The sequence below is a fragment of the Arachis ipaensis genome, chromosome B10 (genome assembly GCF_059453495.1).
Source record: "Arachis ipaensis isolate K30076 ecotype BB chromosome B10, ASM5945349v1, whole genome shotgun sequence".
Taxonomy (NCBI): Eukaryota; Viridiplantae; Streptophyta; class Magnoliopsida; order Fabales; family Fabaceae; genus Arachis; species Arachis ipaensis.
This window is the reverse complement of record NC_142435.1, coordinates 80,544,093-80,558,888: the sequence shown is the minus strand read 5'-3', so window position 1 is coordinate 80,558,888 and position 14,796 is coordinate 80,544,093. Positions and strand designations below refer to the sequence as shown.

General features: G+C 37.9%; 1 non-coding gene across 1 annotated transcript; it reads left to right on the top strand.

Moving 5' to 3' along the window:
* Window positions 1-1,555: 1,555 nt before the first annotated feature.
* On the top strand, window positions 1,556-1,663 carry LOC148580578 (small nucleolar RNA R71). The gene has a single exon (XR_015899549.1). It is a non-coding gene; the product is annotated as a small nucleolar RNA R71 (small nucleolar RNA).
* The last annotated feature ends 13,133 nt before the right edge of the window (window positions 1,664-14,796 follow it).

Here is a 14,796-nt window from a genome sequence, read left to right as displayed (position 1 = left end):
GACTCTGCAGTGAGAGAAGCTTTTCATGCTTCCTCTCCATGGTTATAGAAAGAGATCCTTGAGTCTTAAACACAAGATTGTCCTCATTCAGTTGAAAAACCAATTCTCCTCTGTCCACATCAATCACAGCTCTTGCTGTGGCTAGGAAGGGTCTTCCAAGGATGATGGATTCATCCTCATCCTTCCCAATGTCTAGGATTATGAAATCAGCAGGGATGTAAAGGCCTTCAACCTTTACTAACACGTCTTCTACTTGTCTATAAGCCTGTTTTCTTGAGTTGTCTGCCATCTCTAATGAGATTCTGGCAGCTTGCACCTCAATGATCCCAAGTTTCTCCATTACAGAGAGTGGCATTAAGTTTATTCCTGACCCCAGGTCACACAGAGCTTTCTCAAAGGTCATGGTGCCTATGGTACAGGGTATTAAGAATTTGCCAGGATCCTGTTTCTTTTGAGGTAATTTCTGCCTATCCAATGCATTTAGTTCATTGGTGAGCAAGGGAGGTTTATCTTCCCTAGTCTCATTACTAAATAATTTGGCATTCAGCTTCATGATTGCACCAAGGTATTTAGCAACTTGCTCTTCAGTAATGTCTTCATCCTCTTCAGAGGAAGAATACTCATCAGAGCTCATGAAGGGCAGAAGGAGGTTCAATCGAATCTCTATGGTCTCTAAATGAGCCTCAGATTCCTTTGGTTCCTCAAAGGGATACTCCTTATTAGTCACTGGACGTCCCAGTAGGTCTTCCTCACTAGGATTCACGTCCTCCCCCTCCCTTGTAGGTTCGGCCATGATGGTTAAATCAATGGCCTTGCACTCTCTCTTTGGATTTTCTTCTGTATTGCTTGGGAGGGTACTAGGAGGAGTTTCAGTGACTCTTTTACTCAGCTGGTCCACTTCTGCCTCCAAATTTCTAATGGAGGACCTAGTTTCATTCATGAAATTTAAAGTGGCCTTAGATAGATCAGAGACTATATTTGCTAAGCTAGATGGATTCTGCTCAGAATTCTATGTCTGTTGCTAAGTGGATGATGGAAAAGGTTTGCTATTGCTAAACCTGTTTCTTCCACCATTATTAAAGCCTTGTTGAGGCTTTTGTTGATCCTTCCATGAGAAATTTGGATGATTTCTCCATGAGGGATTATAGGTGTTTCCATAGGGTTCACCTATGTAATTCACCTCTGCTATTGCAAGGTTCTCAGGATCATAAGCTTCTTCTTCAGAAGATGCCTCTTTAGTACTGTTGGATGATTCCTTCAATCCATTCAGACTCTGAGAGATCATATTGACTTGCTGAGTCAATATTTTATTCTGAGCCAATATGGCATTCAGAGTATCAATTTCAAGAACTCCCTTCCTCTGAGGCGTCCCATTACTCACAGGATTCCTTTCAGAAATGTACATGAACTGGTTATTTGCAACCATGTCAATGAGTTCTTGAGCTTCTGCAGACGTTTTCTTTAGGTGAATGGATCCACCTGCAGAATGGTCCAATGACATCTTTGATAATTTAGACAGACCATCATAGAATATATCCAGGATGGTCCATTCTGAAAGCATGTCAGAAGGACACTTTTTGGTCAGTTCCTTGTATCTCTCCCAAGCTTCATAGAGGGATTCACCTTCCTTTTGTCTGAAGGTTTGAACATCCACTCTAAGCTTGCTAAGCTTTTGAGGAGGAAAGAACTTGGCTAAGAAAGCCGTGACCAGCTTATCCCAAGAGTTCAGACTATCTTTAGGTTGAGAGTCCAACCATATTCTAGCTCTGTCTCTTATAGCAAATGGGAAAAGCATAATCCTGTAGACCTCGGGATCAATCCCATTGGTCTTAACAGTATCACAGATCTGCAAGAATTCAGTTAAGAACTGAAAAGGATCTTCTAATGGAAGTCCATAAAACTTGCAGTTCTGTTGCATCAGAGAAACTAATTGAGGTTTCAGCTCAAAATTGTTTGCTCCAATGGTAGGGATTGAGATGCTTCTTCCATGTAAAATTGGAATTTGGTGCAGTAAAGTCACCAAGCATCTTCCTTGCATTGTTATTATTTTCGGCCATGTCTCCTTCTTTTTCGAAAATTTCTGTAAAGTCCTCTTTAGAGTGTTGTGTTTTAGCTTCTCTTAGCTTCCTCTTCAGAGTCCTTTCAGGTTCCGGATCAGCTTCAACAAGAATATTTTTATCCTTGCTCCTGCTCATATGAAAAAGAAGAAAACAGAAAAGAAAATATGGAATCCTCTATGTCACAGGATAGAGATTCCTTTATGAGTATAGAAGAAGATATGAATAGAAGAAGGAGAATCCAAACACAAGGGTGAGGAGTAGGTTCGAATTCTTAGATGAAGAGGAGTGTTAGTAAATAAATAAATAAATAGAAGGAGGTGAGGGAGAAGAATTTTCGAAAATTAAATAAATTAAAATAAAAAATACTTTTGTTTGTAATTTAAAATTAAAATTAAAATTTCAAAAAGTAAGCAAAGAAAATTAAATCAAATTAAATTAAATTTAAAACAAATAGTTAATTAAAAAGGAAATTTTAGAAAAAGGGGAAGGTGATTTTCGAAAATTAGAGAGAGAGAGAGAATTAGTTAGGTAGTTTTGAAAAAGATATGATTGAAACAAAAGGATAGAATTAATTGAAAAAGATTTGAAAATTAATTTTGAAAAGATAAGAAGTTAGAAAAGATTTTGAAATTGATTTTGAAAAAGATATGATTGAAACTTAATTTGAAAAAGATTTGAAAAAGAAATTTGAAAAGAATTGATGTTTGAAATCAAAGTTGATTACTTGACTAACAAGAAACTAAAAAGATATGATTCTAGAGTTTAAAGATTGAACCTTTCTTATTAGGAAAGTAACAAACTTAAAAATTTTGAATCAATCACATTAATTGTTAGCATTAATTTCAAAAATATGAAATAAAAATAAGAAAAAGATTTTGAAAATCAATTTGAAATTTTCGAAAATCATAAAAGAAAAATGACAAAGATTTGATTTTTGAAAAAGATTTGAAAAAGATAGAATTTTTAAATTAAAAATTTGATTTGACTCATGAGAAACAACTAGATTTTAAAAAATTTGGCTAAATCAAATCAAATTTTCGAAAATTATGAGTGAAATAAGGAAAGATATATTTTTTATTTTTGAATTTTTAATGATGAGAGAGAAAAACATCAAAAAGACTCAATGCATGAAAATTTTGGATCAAAACAAAGAAAACATGCAAGAACACTTTGAATGTAAAGATGAACACCAAGAACACTTTGAAGATCATGTTGAACATCAAGTATGTATTTTTGAAAAATTTTCAATAGAAGAAAACATGCAAGACACCAAACTTAGAAATTTTTAATATTTAGACACTAAGAATTCAAGAATGCATATGAAAAATAAGAAAAGACACAAAACAAGAAATTTTAAAAATCAAACAAAAAGACTTAACAAGAACAACTTGAAGATCATGAAGAACAAGAAAGAAACTCAATGCATGTGTTCTTCGAAAATTTAAAGAAAAATTAAAAATATGCGATTGACACCAAACATAAAAATTGACACTAGACTCAAACAAGAAACACAATATTTTTGGTTTTTATGATTTGTAAAAGATTTTTTTGGATTTTTTTTCGAAAATTATTTTGGGAAAAACAAAAAAAGAAGAAATTTTTTTTCTAAAATAAGAAATAAAAAGTTTAAAATTAAAATAAAATTACCTAATCTGAGCAACAAGGTGAACCGTCAGTTGTCCAAACTCGAACAATCTCCGGCAACGGCGCCAAAAACTTGGTGCGCAGAAATCGTGACGGTTCCATTCCTTGGTAACGGTGCTAAAAACTTAATACGCACGTTCATAATCTTAGTTCTTTGTCACAACTTCGCACAACTAACCAGCAAGTGCACTAGGTCGTCCAAGTAATAAACCTTACGTGAGTAAGGGTCGATCCCACGGAGATTGTCGGCTTGAAGCAAGCTATGGTCACCTTGTAAATCTCAGACAGGCAGATTCAATTGATTATAGCGTTTTGATAATTAAAATATAAAATAGGATAGAGATACTTATGTAATTCATTGGTGAGAATTTCAGATAAGCGTATAGAGATGCTTTTGTTCCTCCTGAACTTCTGCTTTCCTATTGTCTTCATCCAATCATTCATACTCCTTTCTATGGCAAGCTGTATGTTAGGCATCACCGTTGTCAATGGCTACATCTTGTCCTCTCAGTGAAAATGGTCCAATGCGCTGTCACTGCATGGCTAATCATCTGTCGGTTCTCGATCATACTGGAATAGGATTCATTGATCCTTTTGCGTTTGTCACTACGCCCAGCACTCGCGAGTTTAAGGCTCGTCGCAGCCATCCCTTCCCAGATCCTACTCGGAATACCACAGACAAGATTTAGACTTTCCGGATCTCAAGAATGGCCGTCCATGGATTCTAACTTATACCACGAAGACTCTGATTAAGGAATCCCAGAGATAATCATTCAATCTAAGGTGGAACGGAAGTGGTTGTCAGGCACGCGTTCATAGGTTGGGAATGATGATGACTGTCACGATCATCACATTCATATTGAAGTGCGAATGAATATCTTAGAATCGGAATAAGCTTGAATTGAATAGAAAAACGATAGTACTTTGTATTAATTCATGAGGAACAGCAGCGCTCCACACCTTAATCTATGGTGTGTAGAAACTCTACCGTTGAAAATACATAAGTGATAATGGAGTTCATTGGTTTCGGCCCCAGAGGGGAACCGGAGTAACCAAGACTAAAATGATCCGAAGATGTAAATACAATAGTAAAAAGTCCTATTTATACTTAAACTAGTTACTAGGGTTTACAGAAATGAGTAAATGATGCAAAAATCTACTTATGGGGCCCACTTGGTGTGTGCTTGGGCTGAGCATTGAGCTTTACACATGTAGAGGCTTCTCTTGGAGTTGAACGCCAGTTTGTAACCTGTTTCTGGCATTTAACTCCACTTTGCAACTTGTTTCTGGCGTTTAACTCCAGAATGCAACATGGAACTGGTATTGAATGCCAGTTTGTGTCATCTAAACTCGAGCAAAGTATGGACTATTATATATTGCTAGAAAGCCCTGGATGTTTACTTTCCAACACAATTGAGATTGCGCCATTTGGAGTTCTGTAGCTCCAGAAAATCAACTTTGAGTGCAGGGAGGTCAGAATCCAACAGCATCTGCAGTCCTTCTTCAACCTCTGAATCTGATTTTTGCTCAAGTCCGTCAATTTCAGCCAGAAATTACCTGAAATCACAGAAAAATACATAAACTCATAGTAAAGTCCAGAAATGTGATTTTTATTTAAAAACTAATAAAAAATACTAAAAACTAACTAAATTATACTAAAAACTATGTAAAAACAATGCCAAAAAGCGTATAAATTATCCGCTCATCAGATACCCATGTCAAGGCTTGTGGTAGCCGCAGGAGGTTGAAGATACTTTCCGCTCGGGATGATGTCGCCCTTTGCTGGAATTATCGCCTTCATGTCCGTAGCCTCGTGGGGAACACCAGCAGCAGCAACTAAATCTATTACCAAGGCGGGAAATGGGAGGTTACCCTTAGCATGGACGTGACCCATTGCCTGTCGGATGAGAAGAGGGATGTTGACAGGCCTCTTATTGAGTTTGCACCAGACAAGGAGGGCTAAGTCCGCTATGATGGATGACTCTTGAGTGCTTGGAAGCACGTGGTGGTACAAGATTTGGGCCCACACTCGAGCCTCCATAGTAAGCGCGCGTGCATCAATGCACTTAGGCCAGGGCCTGAGTCTCCCTTGGGTCTAATGTGTCTCCGGTTAGGCAATGACCCTAAGGATCAAATCCCAATCAAATTCGACTATGCAGCGCTGTAGCAGGACTTCTTGGTAACCATTTGTCCTATCCAGCACTGGCAAAACTTGAAGCATCCTCTGAATGGCTTCTTCCGAAATGGAGACTTGCTTCCAGCGCACAAAAACTGATTGGAGAGAAGGGGAGTGGTTGTTGGAGTTGAACTCCACCACCCAAGAAAGGTTGGCTTCTTGCGGTCTCCGCATTAGAAATCCCCATTGTCGCCGCTCAATGCAGGGCATCACAAACTGAACAATGTGCTCCGGAGGGGCGAGGAGATGTTCAGAATGATAATTTCTTTAAACCATAGCGGGGAACATGAGCTCACAAAAGTGGTTGGGAAACCTTGTGGGGTCCTTCGCAGGGTTGCCCTTCTCATGCTCATCAATATGAATAATCTTTTTCACCCTGTTGGAGAGGGGTTTAGCATTTGGTGCATGGTGCGCCTTGGTGGTTGACCTTTGAGGTGCCCTTTTTGTAGGCGGCTTTTTCGACGCCTTTTTCTTGCCTTTTTTGGTGGCCATCCTGAAAAAGGAAGGAAAAGAGAAAACATCAAACTCAAAGAAACAACAAGTGCAGAATAACATTGATGAGCGGATAATTTATACCCTTTTTGGCATTGTTTTTACATAGTTTTTAGTATAATTTAGTTAGTTTTTAGTATATTTTTATTATTTTTTATTCAAAAATCACATTTTTGGACTTTACTATGAGTTTGTGTGTTTTTCTGTGATTTCAGGTATTTTCTGGCTGAAATTGAGGGACCTGAGCAAAAATCTGATTCAGAGGCTGAAAAAGGACTGCAGATGCTGTTAGATTCTGACCCTCCTGCACTCCAAATAGATTTTCTGGAACTCCAGATACCCAAATGGCGCGCTCGCAATTGTGTTTGAAGGTAGACATCTTGGGCTTTCCAGCAATATATAATAGTCCATACTTTATCCGAGATTTGATGGCCCAAACTGGCGTTAAATGCCAGCCAAAAACTTTCTAGCGTAAAACGCCAGAACTGGCATAATTCTTGGCGTTAAACGCCCATTTTGGCACCCAGGGTGGCATTTAACTCCAACTTGAGGCATATGCACGTGAAAGCTTCAATGCTCAGTTGAAGCACACACCAAGTGGGTCCCAGAAGTGGATTTCTGCACTATCTGCACTTAGTTACTCATTTTCTGTAAACCTAAGTTACTAGTTTAGTATAAAAAATACTTTTAGAGATTTATTTTGTACCTCATGACATTTTACACTTCATATTGTATTTTTTACTGCATGAGTCTCTAAACCCCATAGGTCGGCGTGAGGAGCTCTGCTGTGTTTCAATGGATTAATGCAATTACTACTGTTTTCTATTCAATCACGCTTGATTCTATTCTAAGATACTCACTCGTACTTCAATATGGAGAATGTCATGATCCGTGACACTCATCATCATCCTCAAACTTATGAACGCGTGCCTGACAACCACTCCCGTTCTATTTAAGCTTAATGTAGTCATTGGGTGACAGCTTAACTGCGTATCTCTTGGGTCTCTGATCTACGGACCGAGTCCGTGAGATTACAACCTTTGTGGTAGAGGCTACAACCAATTGGCAGCATTCCTGGGATCCGAAAAGTCTAAACCTTATCTGTGGTATTTCGAGTAGGATCTGGGAAGGGATGACTGTGACGAGCTTCAAACTTGCGAATGTTGGGCGCAGTGACAGTGTGCAAAAGGACAAGGGTCCTATTCCGACGCTAGTGAGAACCGACAGATGATTAGCCATGCAGTAGCTGTACCTGGTATTTTTCATCCGAGACGATAAATCCGACAGTTGATTAGCCGTGCAAAGATCGTACCTCGTATTTTTCATCCGAGAGGATCATACAGCTTGCCATTGAAGGAAGCCATGCGTGTTTGGAGAAGAAGACAGTAGGAAAGCAGAGATTCAGACGACAGAGCATCTCCGGAACCTCAACCTGTTCCTCATTACTGAATCACAAGTACCATTTATTTCATGTTATTTACTTTTCATAAAGAAAAATCATTTTTATTATTAATCTCCTGACTAAGATTTACAAGGTAACCATAGCTTGCTTCAAGCCAACAATCTCCGTGGGATCGACCCTTACTCACGTAAGGTATTACTTTAACGACCCAGTGCACTTGCTGGTTAGTTGTGCGGAGTTGTGAAATGTGTAATCACAATTTTGTGCACCAAGTTTTTGGTGCCGTTTCCGGAGATTGTTCGAGTTTTGACAACTGACGGTTTATCTTGTTGCTTAGATTAGGAAAAATTTATCCTTTTTTTTTGTTTAGAGTCACTGATAATTGAGTCTTCTGTTTGAGTTTAGTTTCATGTTTTAAGTTTGGTGTCAATTGCATGTTTTTATTTTCCTTCAATTTTTCGAATTGAATGTTGTTTTTATTCTTCATATTTTTGAGTTTTATGTTCCTTGTTCTTTCTTGATCTTCAAGTTGTTCTTGTTTATTTTCCTTGTTTGATCTTTAGTTTTTCTTGTTTGGTGTCCTTTGTGTTTTTATTTTCCTAAAGATTTCCAAAATTTATTCTTGGTGTTCATCTTGATCTTCAAAGTGTTCTTGGTGTTCATCTTGACATTCAAAGTGTTCTTGTTTTTCTTTTTGTTTTAATCTTAAAAATTTTAAGTTTGGTGTATTTTTGGTGTTTGTCTTCAAATTTTCGAAAATTACTCTTCCTAAATCTAAAATTTTTAAGTCTTGTGTCTTTTACTTTTTTTTCTCTTTCCTCGTTAAATTCAAAAATATCTTTTCTCTTTATTTTAATTGAATTTTCGAAAATCACATTTAAAAACTCATATTTTATTTTAAAATTTTTATCTCATCTTATCTTAGTTTTAAATTTCAAAATTCAAATCTTTTTCAAAAATTATATCTTTTTCAAAATCATATCTTATCTTATTTTAAATTCAAATTTCAAATTTCAATTAAATTCCAAAATTCAAAATTCAAATTTCAAAATTTAGATTTTAAAATTTTAAAAATCAAAACTTTTCAAAATTTAAATATTTTTCAAATCTTTATCTTATATTGTTGACTTTTTCAAAATTCAAAATTCAAAATTCAAATTTTAAATTTCAAATTTCAAATTTCAAAATTTAAAATTCAAAATTTAATTTTCAAATTTAAAATTTAAATTTCAAAACTTTTTATTTTAAATTCCTTATCTTCTCTTACCTAACTTATCTTAACTTTTTTAATCTCAAATTTTAAAATCATATCTTTTTCAAATCTTTTCCTTTATTTATTTTCTTACAAGTATCTTTAATTTTAAGACATATCTTTTTCAAAACTTTCTAACCACTTTCTCTCTCTTCATTTTTTCGAAAATCCTCACCCACATTTTTTTCAAATCTTTTTAATTAATTAATTATTTTAGTTTTCAATTTTCTTTTAATTTTTGAACTTATATTTGATTTTCATTTATTTTATTTTCTTTTAATTTCGGTATTCAAAAAAAAGGAGAGAATAAAATTTTTATTTACAATCCACATCATCTCCCTTTCTCTATGATGGACCTAAGTGGAAATGAACAGTCCAGAAGGACTCTGGGGTCATATGCTAACCCCACTACTACTTCATATGGGAGCAGTATCTGTATACCTCCCATCAGAGCCAGTAGTTTTGAGCTAAACCCTCAGTTCATTATCATGGTGCAGCAAAATTGCCAGTATTACGGTCTTCCACAAGAAGAACCTACTGAGTTTCTGGCATAGTTCTTACAAATTGCTGACACAGTACGTGATAAGGAAGTAGATCAGAATGTCTACAGATTATTACTGTTTCCATTTACTATAAAAGATCAAGCTAAGAGGTGGTTAAATAACCAACCCACAGCAAGCATAAGAACATGGAAACAGTTATCAGACAAATTCCTGAATCAATATTTTCCTCCAAAAAGGATGACACAGCTGAGGCTGGACATCCAAGGCTTTAAACAAGAGGATAATGAATCTCTTTATAATGCCTGGGAGAGGTACAGAGAGATGCTAAGGAAATGCCCCTCTGAAATATTTTCAGAATGGGTGCAGTTAGACATCTTCTACTACGGGCTTACAGAAAAGGCCCAGATGTCTCTAGACCACTCAGCTGGTGGATCTATACACATGAAGAAGACAATTGAAGAGGCTCAAGGGCTCATTGATACAGTTGCTAGAAATCAGCACCTATACTTAAGTAGCGAGTCCTCCATGAAAAAACAGGCTACAGCAGTATCCACTGAACTTAGTCCTCCAAAACAAGTTGCTGAACTCAATCAGCAATTGCTTTTTATAACAAAACAGTTAGCAGAATTTAAAGAGATGCTACAAGACACTAAAAAGGCTAACAAGAATATGGAAGCACATTTGAATCAGACAAGACATTAATTATCTAAACAGATAACAGAAGAGTGCCAAGCTATTCATTTAAGGAGTGGAAAGACATTGAATGTTTGAACTCAAGGCAGCAGAAAGCCAAGAAAGGAACAACTGACAGAGGATGACCAAACCACTGCCCAAAATCCTTTTGAGGATAGTAAGAGCCCAGAGAGGAAGGATTCTGGCGTTCAAACGCCAGAAAAGGGTAAGAAATTGGCATTGAACGCCCAGTGGATAGCCAAGTCTGGCGTCCAAACGCCAGAAAAGGGTGGCAATCTGGCATTAAATGACCATACAACACCCAATTCTGGCGTTCAAACGCCAATGGGGGATCAGACACCTGCAAGTGCTGATAACAACCCCCTTAGGCAGGCCTCTCCAACCACTTCTATAGGAAGTAAACCTGCAGCAACTAAGGTTGAAGAATATAAAGCCGAGATGCCTTATCCTTAGAAACTCCGCCAAGCGGAACAGGATAATTAATTTGCCCGCTTTGCAGACTATCTCAGGACTCTTGAAATAAAGATTCCGTTTGCAGAGGCACTTGAGCAAATACCCGCTTATGCTAAGTTCATGAAAGACATCTTAAGTCATAAGAAGGATTGGAGAGAAACTGAAAACGTTTAGCTCACTAAAGAATGCAGTGCAGTCATTCTGAAAAGCTTACTAGAGAAGCTTAAAGATCCCGGAAGCTTTATGATACCATGCACATTAGAGGATGCTTGTTCCACGATAGCTCTATGTGATCTTGGGGCAAGTATTAACCTAATACCTGCATCTACTATCAAAAAGCTTGGTTTGACTGATGAAGTTAAACCAACCCGAATATGCCTCAAACTTACTGATGGCTCCATTAAAATCCCATCAGGCGTAATTGAGGACATGATTGTCAAGGTTGGGCTATTTGCCTTTCCTACTGACTTTGTAGTGCTGGAAATGGAGGAGCACAAGAGTGCAACTCTCATTCTAGGAAGACCTTTGCTAGCAACTGGACAAACCCTCATTGACGTCTAAAAAGGGGAGATAACCTTGAGAGTCAATGAGGATGAGTTTAAGTTAAATGTTGTCAAAGCTATGCAACATCCAGACACATCAAAAGACTGCCTGAGCGCTGATATTATTGACTCCCTGGTGGAAGAGGTCAATATGACTGAGAGTCTCGAATAAGAGCTAGAGGACATTTTTAAAGATGTTCAGCCTGATTTGGAGGATGATAAACCACTATTTTATGGTTTATCTTGTGTTTAATTGAGTAGTTTCACCAAATCTTCACCCACTTATTCATACTAATTGCATGATTTTACATTTTCCTTTCTAGTATTATTTTATGGTTGAAAACTTGCTTCCCAAAGATCTTTTATTTATATATTTTAATTCTCCTTTATACCATTCGATGCCGTGATCCGTGTGTTAAGTGTTTCAGGCTTCATAGGGCAGGAATGACTTAGAGAATAGAGAGGAAGCTTGCAAAAATGGAAGAAACATAAGAAACTAAGGAGATGACCAGCGAACACTGACGTGCGTGCATGGCTCACGCGAACGCGTGGAATAGAGAAAATTACAGCGATGCAAATGCATGCCTGACGCGTACGCGTAGATAGGAGTCTGCACGAATGATGTGAACGCGTGAACGACGCGCTCGCGTGACAAGGAAAATCGCTGAATGACGCGAACGCATGGACGACGCGTAGGGCTGGGATGCATTTAGACTTATGGAGATCAAAGATATGCATGTAAGGATGAATGAAGACAAAGTTTACTCCTTCCCTTGCCTTTGCCGTGATCATTCTCAAGGAGTGGCAGATTTCTTTTTCGAGGCATGTGATGGGATTTTGTCCTCATGCTATGCTTTTCTTTGTCTTGTCTTTTTCTTTGAAGATTCTTTGACCTCCTAGTCACCACAACAAGACAACATACATTAGTTTTATCCAACCGTAGCAAGAGTGTTCTTTTTATTAATACCATTTGAACCATCAATTCTTATATCATTTGAACCGTGAGACTCTCCTTGGGGGACACCAAACTTAATGTTTGGTCATATATAAAAAAAATGAGTATCTTCCTCCAATTAGTAAATGTTCATAAGAATTTTTTTCATCATACTTTCTTTTTCTCTTTTTTTTTTCATTGAAGGATTAATTGTATCCCTAAATCGGTGCATCAAAGTTTGATGAACACCAAACTTGTTTCTTGTCAAAGGGTACATCACAATTAATGCCTTCATTACCGGAAAAGAAATTTTCCATTTATAAGATTTTGGAAAACAACAATTGTATGATTATTGATGCATGAGTTTCTACTTTTCATGAAGCTATGTGGACACCAAACTTAGTGTTTGGCCATGTGCTTTGTCAAGATACTCCAAACATGCAAAATGGAATTATTTGTAACATTGGTTTAGTGTGCTTGAAGGCACACCAAACTTAGCATATGTTTCAAAATAGTGCATGCAGTCAATGGATATGTTCATGAAAAGAGAAAAGAATTCATGCTCAATTGATCATAACTTATTGAATTTAAAATGACATGAATCTTAAAGCATGGGTTGCCTCCCATGGAGCGCTCTTTTATTGTCATTAGCTTGACAAAGAGAGCTTTCTTTTATGGTGCTTGGTGCTTGTAGGGCCTCAATTTGTCTCCTCTGACCGTGATCCTCTTCTTTGTTTTCTGGTGTTCAATTTCAGCATGCTCTAATGAGAGTATGCTGCTGACAGTGTAGTAGTCCTCGGATTGTTGATTTGCCCCCAGCTGTTGATATATTAGTTGCACTTTGTCACCTTTGGAAAGCCCCTCTGTTGGAATCTTTCTGTTCTTCCAACCCCTTTTTGCTTTGTTTTTGCGTTTCATCTTTCCTTTTGTTGTTCTTTCTTTTCTGGCCGTAGGCTTTCCTTGGGGACCTCTCTTTTTAGTGGCCAATACTCTAATATCCTCTTGGGCTTTTTCATCAGTTTGCACAATCCTTAGCATTGGGATGTTGCTGTGACTTTCCTGGTCATTTTTCATATAGTCTTTCTTCTCCTTGCTAAATTATGCCTATGGTAATACCTTCAGAGTGACACTCTGGTCATGCATCCTGAGAGTTAATTCCCCTTCCTCTACGTCTATGATAGCTCTAGTAGTGGCCAAGAATGGCCTTCCCAGTATAACAGAGTCACCATCATCCTCGTTTGATTCTAGAACCACAAAATCAGCAGGATATATAAAGCTATCCACCTTGACCAAAAGATTTTCAATTACACCCCTGGGGTATACCATTGACTTATCTACCAGCTCCAGAGACATTTGTACTGGTTTGACCTCTTCTATATGCAGCTTTTTCACCAGGGAAGATGGAATTAAGTTAATACTTGCTCCGAGATCGCACATTGCTTTAGTGATGGTCACTTCCCCAATGGTGCAAGGCAACAGAAAGCTCCCTGTGTCCTCAAGCTTGGGAGGAATCCCCTTTTGAATCAATGCCCTGCATTCCTCAGTAATCACCATGGTTTCTTTCTCATGCCAACTTCTTTTCTTGTTGATAAGATCCTTTAGAAACTTGGAATATAGGGGCATTTGCTCAAGTGCTTCAGCCAAGGGGATATTAATTTCCAGCTTCTAGAAGGTCTCAAGGAACTTGTGAAAATGCTGGTCTTTAACCTCTTTGTTGAACCTCTGGGGATAAGGCAGTGGAGGTGTGATGCTCTTTCCTATTTGCTGCTGTCCCTGAGCTACTTCCTTTGAGCTATGTGGCTGGTTGTCCTTCTCTTTAAGTTTCTCAGTGCTTTTGTTTGGCATCACAACTTGCTCCTTAGCTTCATCTGCCTTTGTTTGATTCTCATCCTCTGTTGGTTCTTTGATGTTCTCTGCTTGCTTCTTTGTAGTGTCATTGTTGCATATCAATGTTCTCCCACTCCTTAATTGTATTGCCTTGCATTCCTCCTTGGGATTTGGGATTGTGTCACTGGACAGTGAGTTTGAAGGTCTCTCAACAGATACTTGCTTGGAGAGTTGCCCCATCTGTCTCTCTAGGCTCTTCAGGGAGGCTTCCTGATTCTTGGTTACCATTTCCTGGTGTTTCAACATTTTGTCTATCATGGCCTCCAAGTTAGTGATTCTTTGGGCTTCAAGTGATACTTGAGGTGGGTTATGAGATGTGGGTGGTGGATGGTAGGCATTTTGGTTGGTGGGTTGGTTATTAGATTGGTATTGGTTGGGGTTGGGGTAGTTGTTTTGAGGTTTTCTGTAGGGGTTTTGGTTAGTCTGCTGCTGGTTGTAGTTTTGGTTGTTTCTTGGGTTGTTTTGGTTTGAGTTCCTCTGCCATGGTTGTTGATTTTGGGTATGATTATCTCCCCATCTGAGGTTTGGGTGGTTCTTCCAGGATGGATTGTATGTATCACCATAAACTTCATTTGGTCCTTGGTTGTGCATATACTGTACTTGCTCTTGTGGTTGTTCTTCTTGAGTTTCTTCACTCTGTCCCCATGTGGTTGATGGTTGGCTGGTGTTAACTGCTGCAACTTGGAGACTATCAATCCTCTTGGCCATTTGCTCAAATTGTTGTTGAATTTGCTGCTGCATTATCTTGTTCTGAGCCA